Here is a 21,170-nt window from a genome sequence, read left to right as displayed (position 1 = left end):
TAGTTTAAAGATCTCTCTAAATAGGACAAGAAATCAAATAGTCAAATTAGAATTGGAATAAGTTATCCATTCATTCTCAGTGCAAGCAATTAAGGTATTTTATATTGTTTAAATTAAGATCTGCTTCTCCCTCTGACTCTACCCCCTCTTGGGCTCTCTCTCTCACTCTCTCTCTCTCAAATAAATAAATTCTTTAAAAGAAAAAAAAAGATTTTACACATCATGGATTTAATCTACCTTGATTAAAAATACTTGTTACATTATTAATTTTTTTATTCTCATTGTGAGGAAAAATCAGCAAATGGCTGAAATTAATTGGATTTCTGGTCCTATTTCTGGGTGGTCCTGAGGATACTTTATCACATATTCTCACAAATAAAATATCAGAAAATTACTAATCTTTCCAAGGTTCAATTTATTTATGCTGTGACAAAGATTCTTATATTCACAGAACAATGAAGCTAAGATGCAAAAGAAATTGCTGAAAGTATGAAAAATATGAAAAAATTTAAAAAAACTATTGGAGGCAATAAGTTGTAAAAGTGACACTAAGCAAAGCAAATCAAAGGAAGGGAATCATGAAAAATTCAAAGAAATAAAAATGACAGGAAGGAATATAATTGCTATGGATGAGAAAATATAGAGATCCAGATTCAAGTAGTAATAGTTCCTAAAGGAGGCAAACCCCAATGCATATGAATGTACATGACACAATAATGAAACACAAATAATAAAGATTCTTTGCTAACTGAAGTGACATCAAAATCAGATGAAATCTAAGTGAAAAAAAAAGAAATAAAAAAATTTCCCTGATGTTAGAAAAAAAAGAAGTCATCCAAAGACCAAAATTCTGATACAACTGACAAAAATAAACTTATAAAAGCCAGAGTCTTAAAAATTTTAAAAATTAAAAATAGCCTCGGGGTGTCTGGGTGGCTCGGTTAGGTGTCTGCCTTCGGCTCAGGTCATGATCTCAGGGTTCTGGGATTCAGTTCCGCATTGGGCCCCCTGCTCAGCAAGGAGTCTGCTTTTCCCTCTCCCTTTCCCTTTGCCCCTCCCCTCCACTTGTGCACGTGCTCTCTCTCTCTCTCCCTCTTCTCTCTCAAATGAATAAATAAAATCTTTAAAAAAAATGCCTGTAAGATTCTGAGAAAAAAATACAGCTTAATTACTGAGACAAAAATCATATAAATGCCTAAATTAAAACAAAATGAAGCAAAACAAAACACTTAAATACCAGAAAATAATGGAGCAATATGTATAGAAACTTTTGATAGTATGAACCTTTCCAAAAGTTTATATTGTCACTTTATGTTAAAGAGTAAATAAAAAATATAGTCAGCTATTTGAAGTTTAAAAAATATGAGCATGTATATGACTTCCTAAAATGATATTATTTAAAGATGTATTTGAAATTATTAAAAATTGGGGCACTTGGGTGTCTCAGTCTATTAAATGTCTGACTCTTGATTTTGGCTCAGGTCATGAGCTCAAGCCCAAGGTTGGGCTCCACACTGGGCAGGGAGCTTGCTTGGGATTTTCTCTTTCCCTCTCCCTCTGCCCTTCCCCTGCTCACTCGTGGGCTCTCCCTCTCTCTCTCTAAAAAAAAAAAAAGTTAAATTATTCAAAATTGAGGAAGCCAGAGGTCAAACATCTGGAGATAGATGTACATTCCTAAAGGACTAAGTCAATATCTTATATTTTATTTTTTCAATATATTTGCCATTTCTCCACTTAGAGCTGGAGTCTGTGTCACTTCCCCTTGAAGAAGAGCAAATCTTTGTGATTGTCACAACTGTTCCAGGTTGAATTGTGCTCCCTTCCCCCAAACCCCTATAAAAAGATATCTTAAAGTCTTAACCTCCAGTACCTCAGAAGGTAACCTGAATTAAAATAGAATCACTGTGGGTGTAATTGGTTAAGATGAGATCATCCTGGAGTGGTGTGGGCCCCTAGTCCAATGTGACTGGTGTCCTTATAAGAAGATGGCTATGTGAAAGCAGAGACACAAGGGGAAAATACCATGTGAAGACAGAGGATTAAAGAGATACACCTGTAAGTCAAGGAACGTCAAAGAGTGTGAGAAAACCAACAAAAGCTAGAAAGAGGCAAGGAAGGATTCAGGTTTTAGAGGAAGGATGTCACTGCTAACACCTTGATTTTGGACTTCTGGCCTCCAGAACTGTAAGACAACAAATTTCTATCATTTTAAGCTACCCAGTTTATGGTACTTTGATATGGCAGCCCTAGGAAACTAGTATAATGACCAACAAATTATGGTAGAAGTGATGCCATATGCCTATTCAGGTAGGACAGACAGACTATAGATTTTCTACCTGGATCTCTCTCCTAAGTGTCTAAAGAACCCTGAGCTGATATGTAAAAAGTTTAGGACCCTAAATCTAGCATGCTAAGGAGACCATGTTCATTGTTTTTTGTTGTTGTTGTTTGTTTGTTTGTTTGTTTGTTTGTTTGTTTTTATTCAGCTTAAAAAAGAAGGAAATTCTGTCATATGTAACAATATGGATGATCCTTGAAAACTTAATGCTAAGTGAATATTCATTTTTCCCAACACCTTTTATTGAAAAGATTATCCACTCCCCATTGTGTATTCTTATATGAGGCATCTAAAATAGTCAAACTCATAGAATCAGAGAGTAGAGTGATGGTTGCCAGGGTCTGGGGGCAAGAGGAAATGGAGAATTGCTACTCAATGGGCATAAAGTCTCAATTATACAGGATGAATAAGTTCTAGTAGAGACCTACTGTACAACATGGTATCTACAGTTACCAATATATTGTGCACATAAAAAAATTATTAAAATAGTAGATCTCATGTTACATGTTCTTACCATAAAAAAGTGGGGAGTACAGGAAAAGTTTTGGAGGTGGTGGATATTTATCAGTTTGATTGTTATTATAGTTTCACATATGTATGCATATAACAAAACTTATCAAATTATATACATTAAATATGTGCAGTTTTTTACATATTATTATACCTTAATAGAGCTGTTTTATTTAAAAAAGAATGTTCCAGTTTTACAATTGCATGAGATATCCCCCCTTTTTTGTAAGTAGAGATTGTGGGCAGAGGAGTGGTCACTTCCTTGGAAGTGTGACTAGAGTCTATTATTCTAGTTAAGAGATGGGCAATATATTATCTACCAAATTCTTAGAGTTTTAACAGAAATTTATTTATTTGATTTATTTATCTTTTTTAGAGAGAGAGAGAGTATGAATGAGGGGGGTAGGGTCAGAGGGAGAGGGCAAGAGAAAATCTTAAGCAGACTCCATGCTCAGCACCGAGCCTGACATGGGGCTCAATCTCACGGCCCTGAGATCATGACCTGGAGATCATGACCTGAGCTGAAATCAAGAGTTGGACAGTTAACCAACTAAGCCACCCAGATACCCTACTTAACAGAAATTTAAAAGCTGAATGTAAAATTCTTGTGGAAATATAGTGTCAAGATGATCTTTTTTTTTTTTTTTGAAGATTTTATTTATTTATTTGACACAGAGAGAGATAGTGAGAGCAGGAACACAAGCAGGGGCAGTGGGAGAGGGAGTAGCAGGCTTCCCGCCGAGCAGGGAGCCCGATGTGGGGTTCGATCCCAGGACCCTGGGATCATGACCTGAGCCGAAGGCAGATGCTTAACGACTGAGTCACCCAAGCGCCCCTAGAGCCAAGATGGTCTTAATGAAGATCAAAGCTGAAGAACTTGAATAGATATCACACCTTTCTGTAAGCCTACAGCAAGTGTGATATTGATGTAAAAATAGACGAATGGACCAATGGAACATGAACCGAGAGTCAGACCCATACATAGGTGGTCACCTGATTTATAACATAGATACCATAATATCACAACATAGTGAATTGTATACATCTGAATTGTAATGGGAGTAGAATGGTCTTTTAATAAATTATACTGTATTATTTGGACATCAGTATAGAACAAAATAAATTTTATCTCTATCTCATTCTATATAACATATTAATTCCTAATGGATTGCACTTCTAAATAAGAAAGTTAAAACAATAGATGTCCTAGAAGAAAACATGACAATACCTAGAGTAGACAAAATACATCTACTGGGACATGAAAAATACTAATCATAAAGGAAAAAAATCATAAATTGAATTGCATTAAGATTACACATTTTTGGTCTTCAAAAACCACTATTTAGAAAGTGAAAAGGTAAGCCACACACTAGCAGAAGATATTTGCCATAACTATATCCAACAGTGAATTTGTATCTAGCATATATACATTTCTCACATATTTGTAAGGAAGAGATTGTCAAATCAAAAAAAAAAAAATCCACAGAAGTCTTAAATGTGCACTTCACAAAAGGAGATATCCAAATATCTGTTCAACATATGAAAAAGCACTCCATTGAATTACTGACAGGAAACTGCAAAAGAAAAACACAACATAACACTTCATACCTACCAGAAGTGCTAATTAGGCCAAGAATTCCAAATGTGGTGTAACAACTGTAACCCTCACATACTTTTTTTTTTTTTTAAGATTTTATTTATTTATTTGCGACAGAGAGAATGAGAGAGAGAGAGAGCACATGAGAGGGGGGAGGGTCAGAGGGAGAAGCAGGCTCCCCGCCGAGCAGGGAGCCCGATGCGGGACTCCATCCAGGGACTCCAGGATCATGACCTGAGCCGAAGGCAGTCGCTTAACCAACTGAGCCACCTAGGCGCCCCAACCCTCACATACTTTTGAGATAATAAATTGGCACAACCACTCTGGAAAACTAACATATCTACTAAAGCATGTCTGTTGACCTAGTAATTCCACCCCTATGTGTATACCCAACAGATTTGCACATGGTTACTGTAAGTCATGTACCAGAATGTTTACAACAACAAATAAAATAAAGGAAACAACTCAAATGTCAATCAATGATAAAATGGATTAACTATTTTTGATATATTCAGTTGAATCCTATAAGGCAGGGGTTCTCATTTGGAGGCAATTTGATTTTCGGGGTGTTTGACAATGTCTAGAGACATTTTCAGTGGTCACACCTAGGGGAGTCCTATTAGCATCTAGTGGTTAGATGTCAGAGATGCTGTTAAATATCCTGCCTTGCACAGGCCATTCCCCCATAATAAAGTATTAACTGCTCCAAAATGTGAAGAGTGCAAGATTGAGAAACCCTGCTATGGAACTATTAAGTAAACTACACATAACCACATGGACAAAGGAAATGAGACACAGAGGAGTTTGTACTGGCTGATACCATTTACAAAAACTTCAGGATCAAAATAATCAAATCCATCATTATGCTAGAACTCAGTTTGATGGTTATTTTTGATGGGGAACGAACTCAGTTTGATGGTTATTTTTGATGGGGAACAGTGATTAGAAGGGGCAGGAAAGGGGTCAATGAAAATGGTAATTGTTCTAATCAGCCTGGGTGTTGGTTACACTTTTTTCCTTTGAAAATTAATTTAGCTGTATATTTTCATTTCTATATTTTTTCCTATATTTTTTGGTGAAAAAATTATTTAAAAAGTTTATTAGATTAGTTATTCCTCCTCTTAACACCCTTCTGGCTACTACTCCATCAGTGGTAAAGGTATTTCAGATTCAATAGATCTTGTTCCTAGGAACTATAGAAAGTATAAATTCTTTTCACTTTGTAGGCAGAGTGATCCAGCTCTCTCTAATTACTATACCCAAGCTTAGCTCCATATCAACTTTGTACATATCAAAGGGAAGGACCATCTCTTCATTTAACATTACAATAGGCCAGACTTAGAGATTATTTTAGAGGATACTCACTTTGTTTTTATAAGACGATTATGCTTTGACATAGTAATTTGGAGCTTTTTTGTGTGTGTGTTAGATATACACATCAAGAACCATCCACTTTCAAATATGCATAACATGAATTTTTAAACTTTGCTGAACAAATCTAGTCCAAGCACAATGCAATTATTTCCGGGAAGTGGCAGATGTTTAAATAATTATTATTTTATCCCAGAATATAGGTATAGATTTAACCACACTTGATATGGTAGAAATTGGAGCCAAAAAAAATTGTATGTCCATGTTCATATATTCTAAAATTTATTTTATTTCAAATACAGCACAAAAAATGTAATATAACCCTTAGTATCATGCCAAAGAAAAATCATTACACATTTACAAAAGTTATCTTTTTTTTTTTAAGATTTTACTTATTTATTTGACAGAGAGAGACACAGCGAGAGAGGGAACACAAGCAGGGGGAGTGGGAGAGGGAGAAGCAGGCTCCCCGCCGAGCAGGGAGCCCAACGCGGGGCTCGATCCCAGGACTCTGGGATCATGACCTGAGCCGAAGGCAGACGCCTAATGACTGAGCCACCCAGGCGCCCCACAAAAGTTATCTTTAAGTAATGATTAATTCAAGCCAGAAAGTAAGTCTTTTACATGACTTTAGGGCAAAATATTTTTAAAAACTTACGAAAATTAAGAGAGCAAAAGTAGATCATATTTTATAGTAAAGTTTAGGTATCGTTTTATATTTATAAAACCCACACTACCTTATGCAATACCATGGCATTTTTATTATTTAACAAGCAAAACCCTATCTCTGATTTTTTTTTATGTTCACCTCTATAACACTGGCCAATATCCTCATCCCTTGCTGTTTTTTTGAAGCACTACCTGGGCAATCTCCAACGCCCAGTCAGTTCAACCTGCTAATAACCAATAACCAGGTTGCCTTTCACTTCAAGGTAAAGAAAGGAAAGAAAAACACTATCAGCTGTGTAGATACAAATCTGTCCTATCTAACCTTAGTTGGGTCTGCTATGCAGTCTAGAAATTCCTCTGTTTGACTTAGCTCCCTCTCCTCTTCTTCTTCACTTCTCCTAAATATCTGATTCCTCCAGGACCCTTACTCAAACTCTGGAGATGACTTCATTGTTTACTTGTTTATAACAAGGATTGTCAAATGTACTCTCCTCCACCATTCAAGTACTAAACCTGAACACTTACCTATAATTTCACTCATCTTGTTCTTTTTACAACTCTCCTCTAGAATAGAATAGAAATAGATTTTCTAACTATAAAGGTAATACTTCCACCGGGCCACCAAAATTGACTACCTTCTGCTTCTAAGGGACCACACTATTACCCATATATCCTCTGTATCTTCAAGTTCTCTCTCTATTATATTATTTTTAATAAAGATTGTATTTATTTATTTGACAGAGATTGAGTACAAGCAGAGGGAGAAGCAGGCTCCCTGCTGAGCAGGCAGCCTGATGCGGGACTCTATCCAGGACCCTGCGATCATGACCTGAGCTGAAGGCAGACACTTAACCAACTGAGCCAACCAGGCGCCCCTCTATTATATTCTTCTTGTAAATGTTTCCATATGCTCATATCCCTGATATTCACCATTTTGTTTGGTCTCATCTTCCCCCTCCAGTGTCTGTTCTAGCCCTCTCCAAACCCCTTCAAAATTTTTACTTCCTTTGTGTCCTTACACTTGCATTCATGCCACAATTCACTGCTTTTGGCTTCAGTTCTCACTTTTTTCCCCTGAAACTTGTACTATAATATACAACTTGTACTATAATATACAACTTGTACTATAATATACAAATATCTTTATTTGGGGGAAATACAATGGGCACTTTTAGTTTGATCAAATCCCTGGTACTTTTTACTTGTATCCTTCTTTCTTGAAATACACTTAACAGAACTTCCATATCACCAGATCCCCAGAGTTCCCCTCTTTCTAGCTTACAGCAGATTAGCAGGTTTCTTGTAGAATATTCTTTTGTCTCTCATCTCTTATTATATTAGAGCTTATACATCCTCTCATGACACAATTTCCATCAATTCTGATGATTCTTTCATCTAGATAACCAAACACCATTTCTTTAATTAGCTTCAGACTCATATCCAACTGAATACAAACATCACAGTTAGCTCAGGACCAGCATGATTAAAACTGGTAACAATTTGTCCCTTGCTTCTCCTTGTGTACATCCTGTCCCAGAGAATACCATTATCATCTAGGATACTGTCAAAGAAATTCAGCACCATCCTCGTGTCTCTCTTTCCCTCACTTTGCACAACAGAAATTCCTGAATTCCTGTTGATCCTACTTCATAATTATATTTTAAAACCTTCCACTTATCTCCATTGTCTCTGGCACACTGTTAAATCAGATAGCAATAGTGTCTCCCTGTGATGACTTAAAAATTTCTTAACTAACATTTTTTTCCATGTTTCTAGGCCTATTCTTTCTCTATATTGACTCAGAGTAATTTTTCCAATGCACTAAATATATTATGACATTCCTTAGCTTAATACTCATAAATAACTTTCTACTAGCATTAGGAGTAAGTTCAAACTTCTTAATAAAACTGTAAAGTTATGTAACCAAGTTGATATATTGCTAATAAGAAATCATAACCCGAGGGAGGTGGGGGGATGGGTTAGCCTGGTGATGGGTATTAAGGAGGGCACGTATTGCATGGAGCACTGGGTGTTATACAGAAACAAGGAATCATGGAACGCTACATCAAAAACTAATGATGGACTGTATGGTGACTAACATAATATAATTAAAAAAAAAAGAAATCATAACCCATAGGAAAGGGTGATTCCAAGGAGAACCCAAAGAACACACTTGGTAGCAGTTACTGGAAAAATAATCTTGCCAAGTTGGAATTCTTCAGTTAAACCAGTAATAAGGTTTCTTTTTGGGTGTGTGTGTGTGTGTGTGTACATCAGAAAATCAGAGCCCAAGGTGATAATCAACTATTAATATGAGAGTATAAATGGAGCTGGAGGCCAAAACCACAGCTATGCTTATCGCAGTGAAACTATTGACATTTGGGGGCACCTGGGTGGCTCAGTCGGTTAAGCGTCTGCCTTCGGCTTAGGTCATGATTTTAGGGTCCTGGGATCAAGCCCCGCGCCAGGCTCCCTGCTCAGAGGGGAGTCTGCTTCTCCTTCTGCCCCTCCTCCCCCTGCTCGTACTCTCTCTCTCCCTCTCTCTCAAATAAATGACTAAAATCTTAAAAAAAAAAAAAAGAAACCAGTGACCTTTAAAGGAGGAATAAGTATAATTTGTTTACTATATAGACTAGAGTGATTATTATAGCTATTAAATAATAATTAATGATGTGAAATTTTGAACAGAGATCTATTGAAAGATATTTGCTTTTTTTAAGAGCAAAGGAATAAATCCAGTACATTCTATAACCAATATTTTCCTGCTCTTACAGATTCTTGAATAGTACAGAGTTTACAATACAGCAAGCATCACACGGAAAACAAAATTATTAAATTGACCAAGGCTGATTTTTCAAAATGGGAGTACCAGTTTCTTCTCAGGTGTGAGGGTGACCAAAATGGTTTGATAATTGGTGAGAGAAAGGAAGTCACCTTTTATCAAAAAAACTTTGTGCAGGAGGTATCATTCCCTACAGAGGTGTAAAGAAGGGAAGCACATGGCTGACCTCTAAGAAGTTTGGCCAGTATCTTTTTATGTGCTGCAATACATACTGAGAAAGAGTGTGTGCTGACCTGTCTCATTGCTAATGCAGGAATGGCATTGAGACTGAGCAGAGACAGATTGTTTGAATGGTCAGAGGAATGGCAGAGAAGGTGTAAGAACTAGCCCGCTTCAGTTCCTACCTCACGAGAGGTAAAAAGACAGACCGATTCAAGTTCATAGCCCCCTAAATATGGAAAACTCTCTATGCAGAAAAACATTCATTATAGCATTTTTTGTTCTTTTAATAAGGAGATAGGTCTTGTGCGTCTTGGACTAACAGGCCTACAGATTCTTGATTGCTGTTCCTGTCCTCCTTCTTAGTAAGTAGCAGCACCATTCATTCACTTGGTAAGATCAAAATCTTACAGTTATTCTTACTTTTCCTCTTACACTCTTCTAGTCCATCAGCAAAGCTGGTCAATTTTAACTTTAAATAGATTATAAACCTGATTGTTTCTCTCCTTTTCCCCATGGATGCACTAAGTCGGGTGACCCTGATCTCTTTCCCATTGCATATGGAACATAGTCAATGCTCAGTGAAGAACTGATGTTTTTCTTGAAGAATTGCTTGAAATGTATGTATGCATGTATTCATAGAAAGAGTATGTGAAAATGCTTCCATTTTATTTTAGTTAAAAAATAATTGAAAGAACCATAGAATACCATAGAACCATAAAAGAACCAAAAAATAATTTAAAGCCCATTGCTTAATGAACTTACTCAGTCTGAGCTTAATTGTATACTCTTCCTCTCTCCACAGCTCTTCTCATTAAGAAATTTTACTTATCTCTCATGGTTAATTCAAAATATTCTCTTCTCTAGAAAACTTCTCTCCGTTTTCCAAAGAAGTGCTACTTCTCACTCCCCTAAATCTCCACGCATACATCCCAGCTCTCTCTGTGGAGCTTAAAACAGTTTTTTCCTGACATTTGAGTTATTGTTCTGAATACGTTTCTTTCCCCTATCAGATTATAAACTCCTTGAAGACATCTTCTTTTAAATATTAAAGCACAGGAGTCTAGGTTATTGTTACATTAGAATCCCCTCCTTCTACATCCCCTAGTGAGTTAATGTGGTTATGGTGTAACTTTTTAAAATAAAACAATCATAAGACACATATATAGCATATATCATATTCAAATCCCCTATATAGCCCTAATTGGTAAGCATTTTATATACGTGAATGAAGAGATAAACACATGAATGAAAGAATTAAAAATTCAATGAAGAGTGAAACATTTCTAGCTGGGTGAACTATAAAACAGTAAAATAGGAATGTTTATATTTTATGGTGATGCATTTTAAATTTGCATATATCTGTAAACAGAAATGTGAGATTAAGCTTCATATACTAATACTGATAATGATTTATTACCTGTGCATGATATAATTGGTTTGCTTAAAGAAGCCACATTATAATCACATTAACTCACTTCAGGGTGTTTAATGTAATAATACCATACCCTGCTGTTTCTTATTACTTAAATGGAGTTGCAATTTGGTTTTCCTGCTGACTATTCAATTGTATTTCCTAGACAAAGACAGATAGTAACTTACATCAAATTATTCTTGTTTATCTTAGGAGAACACCGATCAATACCATGTGATCTGAGGCCAGGTACCTCTTTTTTCATAATCACACTGCATTTAAACAAGAGCAAAGATATCTGGCATTTTCAAATATTGGCTCAGTTCAATTTAGCACACATTGGACAGATCTGATGTGCTGTACTACGCATGCTGTTATATGAGACTTTGAGTATAGAATCTAGTTTGGCAGCATAATATTTGCATAACACTTTGCATATTAGATAAGATGCTTTCATTACTACATTTAATGCTCAAGAGAAATAGTAATCATTAGGAATAGCAACTAGTTAAGTAAGTAGGACAGATAGTATTAATCACAATATATAGTTTTAGACACTAAATTCTAGAGATCTAGGATTCCATCAGTGATGTTTGAACAATTAACTCTGTGCATTTTGCACTATAGAACTTTATGCTCCAAAAGTAAAACATTGTGCCTGATCTGGTCCTCTCAACACCTAAGTCAAGTTCTATATGTGAATGAAGTGCCCAACACCCTATCTTAATCCCATAATTTTTTTTGACCATAACTTAATGTTATACACTAAATCTTGTTATCACTCTGAAGGACAGGACCTCTGAATTCAAATGTTTGAAACTATATGTATATACAATCTCTTTCCTTCTGAGTCTCTCATGCCATTATTTCTACTCTGGCTCATGAAGCCCTCAACCACCCTATCCTCTCCCTATCCTTCAGCCCTCTTTTGGCTTCTCTTATTTCTTTGCAAGATGATGCCATACAGTAACTCACGTTAATCACTCTCAGGCCAAAAGCATGAATCGCTTTCCCTCTTGCATCATCCTGCTCCACCTGCAACACCCTTCTGCACAACAGCCCCAGATATGCTCAATGTAAGGGGGGAACATTGTGGGTTGATTCATTTCAAACTCATGATCTGGGTCCTCATTTGTCCCTCTTTGTTGCCACATGCACTTCATCGTAAACCTAGGGACACTCCCCTCAGTATTTATTTCAAACCCACCATTACTCCCAGGTTCCCTCTTCTTCCCCTTCTACCCTTGCAAGGAGATGACTTGGTGATTTGATTTCCAACAGAACAGGGAGGCCAACACTTGAGCTCTTCCTTATTTCTCCAGCCCCATGCCTGAAGGTTTATTTGCATTCCCAGTCAGTCTTACTGATATATATATATATTTTTTTTTTCACATTTAAGTAAATGGTTTCTCTTTACCTTGCTGAAAATGAAGTTTTCACTTATCAGTTGATTTTATTCTCTTGTGTTTCCTAGAAAACTTTGTCTCATCTATTATCTCTTCTTACCTATATATTCAAACTCACCTTCCATATGTGTGTGTGCATATATATATATATATATATGTAGTTTTTTCATATTTTCATATCAAATTTTCAAGGACATTTATTGTCAAAAAAACACCCAAAAAACAAAAAAACAACCCTCCTTCGACCTTTAACCTGTGCTTTTTCCCCCATCTTTCTTCTTTACTCTCCTTTTATCATCTCTACTTTCCTTCTCCATTCCACCGCCCCTTGGAAACAGCTAGTCATCCAAAAATGTTTCTCTAAGAAAGTTTCAGTTCTTTTTTTTTTTTTTTTAAGATTTTATTTATTTATTTGACACAGAGAGAGACAGCGAGAGCAGGAACACAAGCAGGGGGAGTGGGAGGGAGAAGCAGGCTTCCCGCCGAGCAGGGAGCCCGATGTGGGACTCGATCCCAGGACCCTGGGATCATGACCTGAGCCGAAGACAGACGCTTAACGACTGAGCCACCCAGGCGCCCGAAAGTTTCAGTTCTATGCCTTTCTATTCTGTCTCTCATTTCATTGTGGTTGTGATTAGTGCCATTCCCTGACTATTGTCACTTCTTTCTGCTTCTGCTAATATGGTGGGATTGCACATCCTCGCCTCCTTAAGCTTAAGTGTGTTGTGCCTTGCCACTGAAATGCATATCAGAGCTGTCAGTGCCTTCCTATCCCCTAGGATCCCTTACCTTTTTAGTGCACAAAGACATGTGTTTTCACTGCCAAAATCCAGATCTGTGACTCTCTTTGGGCCGCTAGAGCCCAAAAAAGCCTGGAATTTTATATCACCACAATGGAAACCCTAAAATAGTAACTGACAGGTAGCAGGGTATAATAATGCAGGTTCTGTAAACCTGGTCAGGACAATTTCAGATTTGACTTGCCCAGTCTCCAGAGCTACTTTGAAGATGGAGCCAAAATTTCAGGACACTTTGTTTAACATTGCAAGATTTCTTGGCTTCTTTTCCTTTTGGTCCCACTTCCCCACTCTCTTCCTGGTTTTAACTGGGAACACTTACTACTTACATTACTTTCATATGAGCCATTAGCTCAGAGGCTATTTCTGGGGAACCCCAACAAAAATAAAATATGTGTGGAATTGACGTGTGTCATATTTAGGCTTAAAGACCTCATGTGTGATTTGCCACCTACTTTTTTCCTCTACCCTGACAATTGGCAATGCTCCAGATAAAGCTCTGTTGGCCTAGGGCCTAGAGTGAGGAAAATGTGGAGCGGAGCCTACAGTTAACTCATGATGGACGTGTAGCATCAGAGAAAAATGGAACTTTGGTGTTTAAAGCTGCTGAGTTATCCCATTATTTGTCACTACAGCATAAGCTAGCCCATCCTTACACTATGGGCATGAGTTCACATCCCTCTTGTATCAATTTATATCATCAGGATGGATCAAGATATGCTGTGGTGATAAAATTCCAAAATCGCAATGGCTTATAATGAAAAAGATTCACTTTTCCTTTATGCGGGTTTCCTTACTGCTGGACCCATCCAGATGAAGGAGTGTACCATGAAATTTGCTGGTTGCTGTGCTGGTGAGGAGCCCTGGATGTGGTTACAATGACATATTCAATCCCAAAAGGATGCATGTGATTTCCCCTCACAACTCATTGGCCAAAATTAGTCAGATGGTAACAAAGGGACCAGGAAAGTGCAACCTCACCATGATCCTGGGGGACTGAGAGGTGGAAACAATCAGAGAACAGAATTAGTAATTGGTACAGTTTTCAACTCATGACAGCTAGCTTCTATGCAAACTATTTCCCGGATTTGTTATCACCAATGACAAATTAAGTTAACACACTTTCACTTTATATTTCTTGAGCTTTCTGTAGCACTTTAAATTGTTGAATAGTTTATTTTTTATTGAATTCTAAGCATTTTTGCCTCTTGTTTCATTATTGAAGTAATGAAAAAATATCACAGAGTAGTTTAAAGAATGACACGAAATGATTCTGGTCAGACAAGAAAAAAGACTGAGACAAATCTGAAAATTCTCCTACTTTCTAGGCAAAAAAATGTCTAGAAAGACTGGTTACAAACAGTAAAAACAATAACAAAAAAACATTTTTTTCCCAAGTGGATAATTGAATCAAAAAGAGGAAAGTAAAACAAAATATTTTTGTGAATTTAGTTTAAGCGTATTTCCTTAAGCAAAATACAAAAAGGAGAAACCATAAAAGGAATATTGCAATAAATTTAATGCACTAAAATGTAAGTATTTTGTATTAATTGACATGTAAAAATTTTAAAAATAAGACAAGTCGTATATCTGTCAACCATATATTGGATAATGTGTTCGTATCAAGAATACATAGAAAACCCCAATAACTAAATAAGAAAAAGACAACAAAGAACCAATTAGAAAAGAAACAAAGTATATAAATAAGCTTTAAATAATGGAATCTGTGTAGCAAAATATCAACATAAAAGTGAGTTAAATATGTACAACCTCATGAGTAATCAAGGAGGTGCAAATTATCATCATAGCAAAATATGATTTTTTAGCCATCAAAATGGAAAAACGTAGTTAAATCCAATAAATTCAAGTGCTAGTAAAACAGGAACTCATATACTTTGCTAACAAGACCACAAATTAATATCACTTTTTGGAAGGGAATTTTGCAGTGTCTAACAAATTTGAAATTGCATATTCTCTATATCCCAGTAATCCCAGGTCTAGAGAGACTTTCACATATATGCACAGGGGCCATTTAGAAAAAGGTCTTTTGCAGCACTGTTTGTAATAAAATAAATGTGAGAAAAAAACCCTAAATATTCTTTAGTAGGTGACTGTATAAATTAACTATGGCTTATTCATATAATGAAATATTAGATAGAAAGTAAATTATATGAGCTAGATTACCCAGTGTCAACATCAACATGGCTATAACTTATACATATAGTGTTGAGGGACAAAATCATATATATATAAAAGCCCAATATATATTATTTGTGAATCATTAATTTGAGGTAAAAGTATAAATACTTGTTTAAAAATAATTTCAAACTTTAGGGTAGTGGTTACCTTTGTGGCTGGGATGGAGTGCATCAAGAAGTGTGTTTGGCAGCCTCTAAGATGGTCTCTGATGATTTTCACCTAATATTCATGCCCTTGTATAAACAGCCTTCTTTAGTAAGGGCTGGACTGAGTGATTCACTTTAAATGAATCAGATATGGCAAAAGTAGTGGACTATCACTTCAGATTAGTAATCAAAGACAGGGTGGTTTCCATCTTGAAAGATCCCTCTTGCTTGAGGAAACTAGCTGGCATGCTGTGAATTGTCCTGTGGAGGGGCCCATATGATAAGGACCTGCTAGAGGTCTTTGGCCAACAGCAAGTGAAGAACTGAGGCTCTCATTAAAAAAACCTATGAGAAATTGAATCCTGACAGCAGCATTATGAGTGATCTTAGAAGCAGATCCTTCCCCAGTCAAGCCATCAAATGAGATTGAAGCCCTGGTTGACTTCTTGATTACAGGCTTGTGAGACACCTTAAAGCAGAAGCACCCAGCTAAGGTGAATCCAGATTCTTGCCCCATGGAAACTATAAAATAATAATTGCCTATTGTTTTAAATCTTAATGGTTCAGGGCAGTTAAATATCAATAGATAACTAATACAGGAGAGATGGAGAAATAACTGAAAATGTCTGGCAGCCTGGCAAAAACAGCAGGTTTCTATACCAGGTTCTTGTTCTATTTTTCTGTCCTCAGCCTGACTTTTCCATAATCTGTGATTTTATCCTCATGCTGGTAGCTAAAGGCCAAGGTTGCAACATGCCTTAATTTCACTCATATCTAGCCAGTACTGTCCAGAAAATATAATATATGCCACATATATAATTCAAAATTTTCTAGATACTGTGCTTAAAAAGCAAAGAGAATCAGGTAAAACTCATTTTAATAATATATTTTATTTAGCCCAATATATTCAAAATATTCTTATTCCAGCATATAGTCCACATAAACAAATTACTGAGATATTTTACATTGCCTTTTTCATGCTAAATCTTAGAAATCTGATTTGTATTGAATATCTCAACTTGGACACTAAATTTTCATCAGAAGCATTTGATGTATATGGCATAAAATGTCAGTTGAGAAAGTTGATTCATATTTCAAAGTTTTTTTCAAATATACTTAAGTTTTCCAATAATGAAATTATCAGTTTTTAAATTTAAATTTAAGTTAATTAAAATTAAGTAAAATTAAAAACTCCATTTCTTAGTTGTACTAGTCACGTTTCAATATGTCACATGTGGCCAATGGCTACCATATTGGGCTGCCTGGCTCTAGAGGATATTTCTCATGAGACAGAACTTTTCTTTTCCTTCACCTACCAATCATTTCCCTGTGTAATATTTTGGCTAATTTGAGTTTTATGTCCTTTTTTAAACCTATCCCTATAAAGGGGGATGATATTCCACTTTAGAAATGTTGTTCTCAACTTTCTCTGTAGATTACATTTATCTGGAAAGTTGTTTTTATTTATTATTATTATTATTATTATTATTATTATTATTATTATTATTATTATTTTGGAAAGTTGTTTCTAAAAAAAGTGCCTGCATCTCATTCTCACATTCAGAAGTTCTGATAGATTTAATTAGTACTTAGTCCCAAATTCGTATATTTTAAGAGCTTTCAAGGGAAGTATAGGAGGTCCTATGGGGCCACTGGGTGGCTTAGTTTGTTGAGTGTCTCACTCTTGGTTTTAGCTCAGGTCATGATCTCAGGGTCATGGGATCAAGCCCAACATTGGTCTCTGCCCTCAGCAGGGAGTCTGCTTAAGATTCTCTCTCTCCCTCTGCCCTTCCCCCCGTTCTTTCTCTCTCTCAAATAAATTAATTAATTAAAAAAAATACATAGGAGACCCTATGTTCCAATTACACAGTAAAACATAATCTCTGGGAGGCACTTGTGTGGCTTAGTTGGTTAAGTGTCTGCCTTCAGCTCAGGTCATGATCCCAGAGTCCTGGAATCAAGCCCTATGTTGGGATCCCTGCTCAGTGAGGAGTCTTCTTCTCCCTCCTCCTCTGCCCCTTCCCCTGCTTGTGTGCTTTATCTCTCTCAAGTAAATAAATAAAATCTAAAACAAACAAGCAAACAAACAAACAAACAAAAATCTCTGGGACAAACCCTGGGCATTGCTATTTGAAAAAACAAAACAAAAATAAAGTCCAAATGATTCTAATGCAAAATCAAAAAAGGGAATAAATGACTGCTTAAAATCAAAGCCTAGTCCTTAAGATTGCACTTGGGATAAATTCCTCTGACAACACAAGGGCTTCATGGAGAGGAAAGATGATTATTGCAGAAGGCACAATTCTGCTAGGAAGGAGAAATATATTCTGTGTAGATAGCCAACTGTGTCCACTCCACTTTCTGGGTTTTCTGTCTAATGCTGAGATCTATTTTTGGTCTTCATTGCTGCTGTTATTCTTCTGGCACACCTTGAATGATGATGTTCATCTAGTTTCTGTTTGCTACCAGTTTCTTTTATAACTAACTGTATATTTTGCTTTGTTTGTCTCTGCCCCATCTAAGGTTTTGACTACCATCTATAACCCGATGACTTCTTGCTCCAACCAGAATAATCCATAGCATTCTTTTGCCTCTTACATTTCAGATGTTTTAACATCCAGGAGTCAGGAGTGATCACAAAGTGAATGGCTCTGAGCTTAGCCTATTGGCTGCTGTGGTTTATCCCTTACTGAGAGGCTTTAACTGGAGGAGTTCTGTGTACACTTTTGGGAACTGTTGCTCTAATGGGCTATTTTGGGTTTTTGCCCCCTTCCTGAGCTGGTGCCAGAATCCTAGGAGCATTCTCCCCTTCTTTTGTCTCTGCCACAAAGCCCAACCTATACCTTCTGGAATTATAGTCATATCTAACTCAAATGGTAGCCCTGCTTATGAGATGTCCAGAGCTTTAATTTGTTTCAGTAGTATTTTTGCCTTCTCAAAGGCGGCTTGCTGTTCTGGTCCCTAGTCCCATAAGTGCCCTTTCTTTACCAGGCTGTATAAGGGATGCAGGCATTGTACCAGGTGAGGAATAAAAGTCCTCCAAATCCCCAAATCCTTACAAAAGCTTGCACCTCTTTCACATTCTTAGGGTGTTGGATAAGCTCACACCTTATTAATCACAGCTTCTGGGATGCCATGGGTTTTACCTGACCAAATGACTTCCAAAATCTTGTGGTGGTGCCTGGGCCTTGAATTTTCTTTGGGCCCATTCTCTTCCTCACAGATGTTCCAGCAAAGCCTTCAGAGTGTCCTACTTCGGGGGCAAGTCTTCACATGTTAACATTATATCATCAATGTAATGGACCATTTTACTGATGTGGGGAAGAGGAACAGGGATAAGTCTCGAACTACCACCCGATGATATATGGAGGGGCTGTGCAGGTAGCCTTTGGGAGCACTTGAAAGGCCCATTGTTGCCCCTCCCATGTGAAGGCAAATTGATCTTGTGACTCAGTGGCCAGGGGTATTCTGAAAAAGGTGAAATCCAGCATGGCATGTTCCATGCCTAGAACCATGGCTAAATTATTTAAAATGGTGGCAGTGTTGGGCACAGCCTCATAAACGGGCATACCTTGCTCAGTTCTCAGCAGTTCACCATCATCCGCCATGAGCCATCTGGCTTTTTTACTGGCCATATGAGGCTGTTGAAGTACTGTGAGCAGGCTGTGCAATACTCACTTGGTGCCGTTCTTGGATGGTTTCTCCTATCTCCTTACCCATCCTGGGAAATTTACATTGTTTGACAGTTACTACTCTTAAAGGGTGGTAGGCTTATGGGTTCCCAGTTGGTGTTTCCCCTCAGCACTGGTTTGATTACTCTAATCCAGAGGTGGAATTCACCAGCAGAGTTTAACCTTGTAGAATATCAATGCCCAATCTGTTCTCTGGAACTGGAGACATGAAAACCTTATATTCTCTGGGTAGAATCTCCAATGTGTAGTGTCAAAGGACCTTTCAGACCAAAACTATCGGCCCTCTGTGACCATTAATGGTGTCAAAGCAGCCAGAAAACTTCTGAGGCTTATCATGTCTTAGTATATTAGGCTCCAGTATCCACCAGAGTCACCACCTTTTGTTTATTTCTGGAGGACCAGTGAACTGTGAGCTCCATCTGAGCAGTGGCCCTCGCCTGGAGGCGATCTTGGCCTGCACCCACCTCAGATAAGAGTGTATTCTTGCTGGAGCAGGTGGGGCATCAGGGAAGGGAGGGGCAGATGGGGCAGTTCTGAACAGGTCTGTTCAGATTTTGAGGCTTTCCACAGAAGGAACCAACACAGTGTTGGGTTGTTGGTCTATCTGTTCAGGTGGGGTTCCTGCAGCAGTGAGGTCAAACCACATTTGATGCTGGGTAATTTTTACTGGCCCCTTTATAGCCAGTTGGGATAGCCTTTTGGCTTTCTAAGAAACTTCTCCATCTCAAGTTTTATCCGTAGCCTAGACCCATTCTCAGGATTTGTCAGTTTCCCCCCGATCAACAATGGATTACTCAGCATCATGAATATCTTCTTCCACAACACAATTTAGAACGGATTTCAGTGTCCTATACCAGATTATGGGGGTGGATTGGAGAACCTCAGCTTTTATTCCTGCAGTGAATGTGGTCTCACAGGGCCTTCGAAGACAGGGCCTGGTATCATTCCCAGTTTCCTAAGAATTTGCTGCACCTCCTCTGTAGGTTTCCAGGGTTCTTCAGGCCCAGGGAGGCCACTGTCATTGGGCCAAGCCTCCCTGCAAGCTAGAATAATCCAATCTCTAAGGGAGTGAGTACTTTGAACCACCCCTAACCCCTTTCTACCATGTAGGCATTGCTGGAGGGCAGAGTGTGTGTTGATGCTGCTCATTTTCTCTGCCTCCTGCCTGGGCAGAGAAATGCGTGTCTTCCCGTATCCTATAGCTTCACTAACCATACCTGGATACTTTCCCTGGCCTTTGGCTGGAACTTGACAGTTATATCAATAAGTTCAGTGGGAATATATTCTCTCATCGTGAACATGTCCTAGACTCAGGACTGCCCCACTGGCTGGGGTTGTTGTTGCTGTGCTTTTGCTTTCCTTTTTCTTAGTAATTGCATGGTGCCAAGCTTTTTGTCTGTTTCATTGTCAGTCACCACAACACCCTCCTCTCCACTCTCATCGCTTTTCCTAGGATTTTCTTTGCTGCAGTGTGCTATGTGCAGTTCCTCAAGCAAGCCCATTAAAGCCGCCAGTGTTTTCAGCATAACCGTGTACTCCCAAGGTGGTGCACAATCACCTGACATATGGGCCACTCCTCCTCCCATAGAGGTCACCAGCCAGCCCAGGATTTCTCTTCTGGATGCCTCTTTCCCAAGTCCCATCTTTCGGTCTCCTGGCTGGCTAGCCAGTTGTTGCTCCACAACCCCTTGGGAGCTTTCTGGATGAAGGAGAACAAGAAAAGACCAAAGAAAGAGGCAGGCCATGCCAGGCTAGTAGATGGCAGGTTTTGTAAGCAACAGAACTTTCACATCAGGCTTGTCTTCAGTGGTTGCAGGACAACTAGATTTCCATACTAAGTTTTGAAAGTTCAAATAGAGGCCTTAACTGGGTTCAATGTTGTATACCGTTCAGATGGTCTCAACACCACATCACTATCTCAAGACTATGTCCTTGGGGCAGTTTCTGGGAACAGGAAAGGCAGGCAGAATACACATCCCAAGGGCAGGGGAAGGCTGAGGAGCTCTGACTGTGGGCTTCAGCTCATGGGT

Source organism: Mirounga angustirostris, unplaced genomic scaffold, assembly GCF_029215605.1.
Source record: "Mirounga angustirostris isolate CCGP_5_RB_7025 unplaced genomic scaffold, mMirAng1.0.hap1 SCAF_1, whole genome shotgun sequence".
Classification (NCBI taxonomy): Eukaryota; Metazoa; Chordata; class Mammalia; order Carnivora; family Phocidae; genus Mirounga; species Mirounga angustirostris.
The sequence above is the reverse complement of the archived record's forward strand: the minus strand, read 5'-3'. Positions refer to the sequence as shown.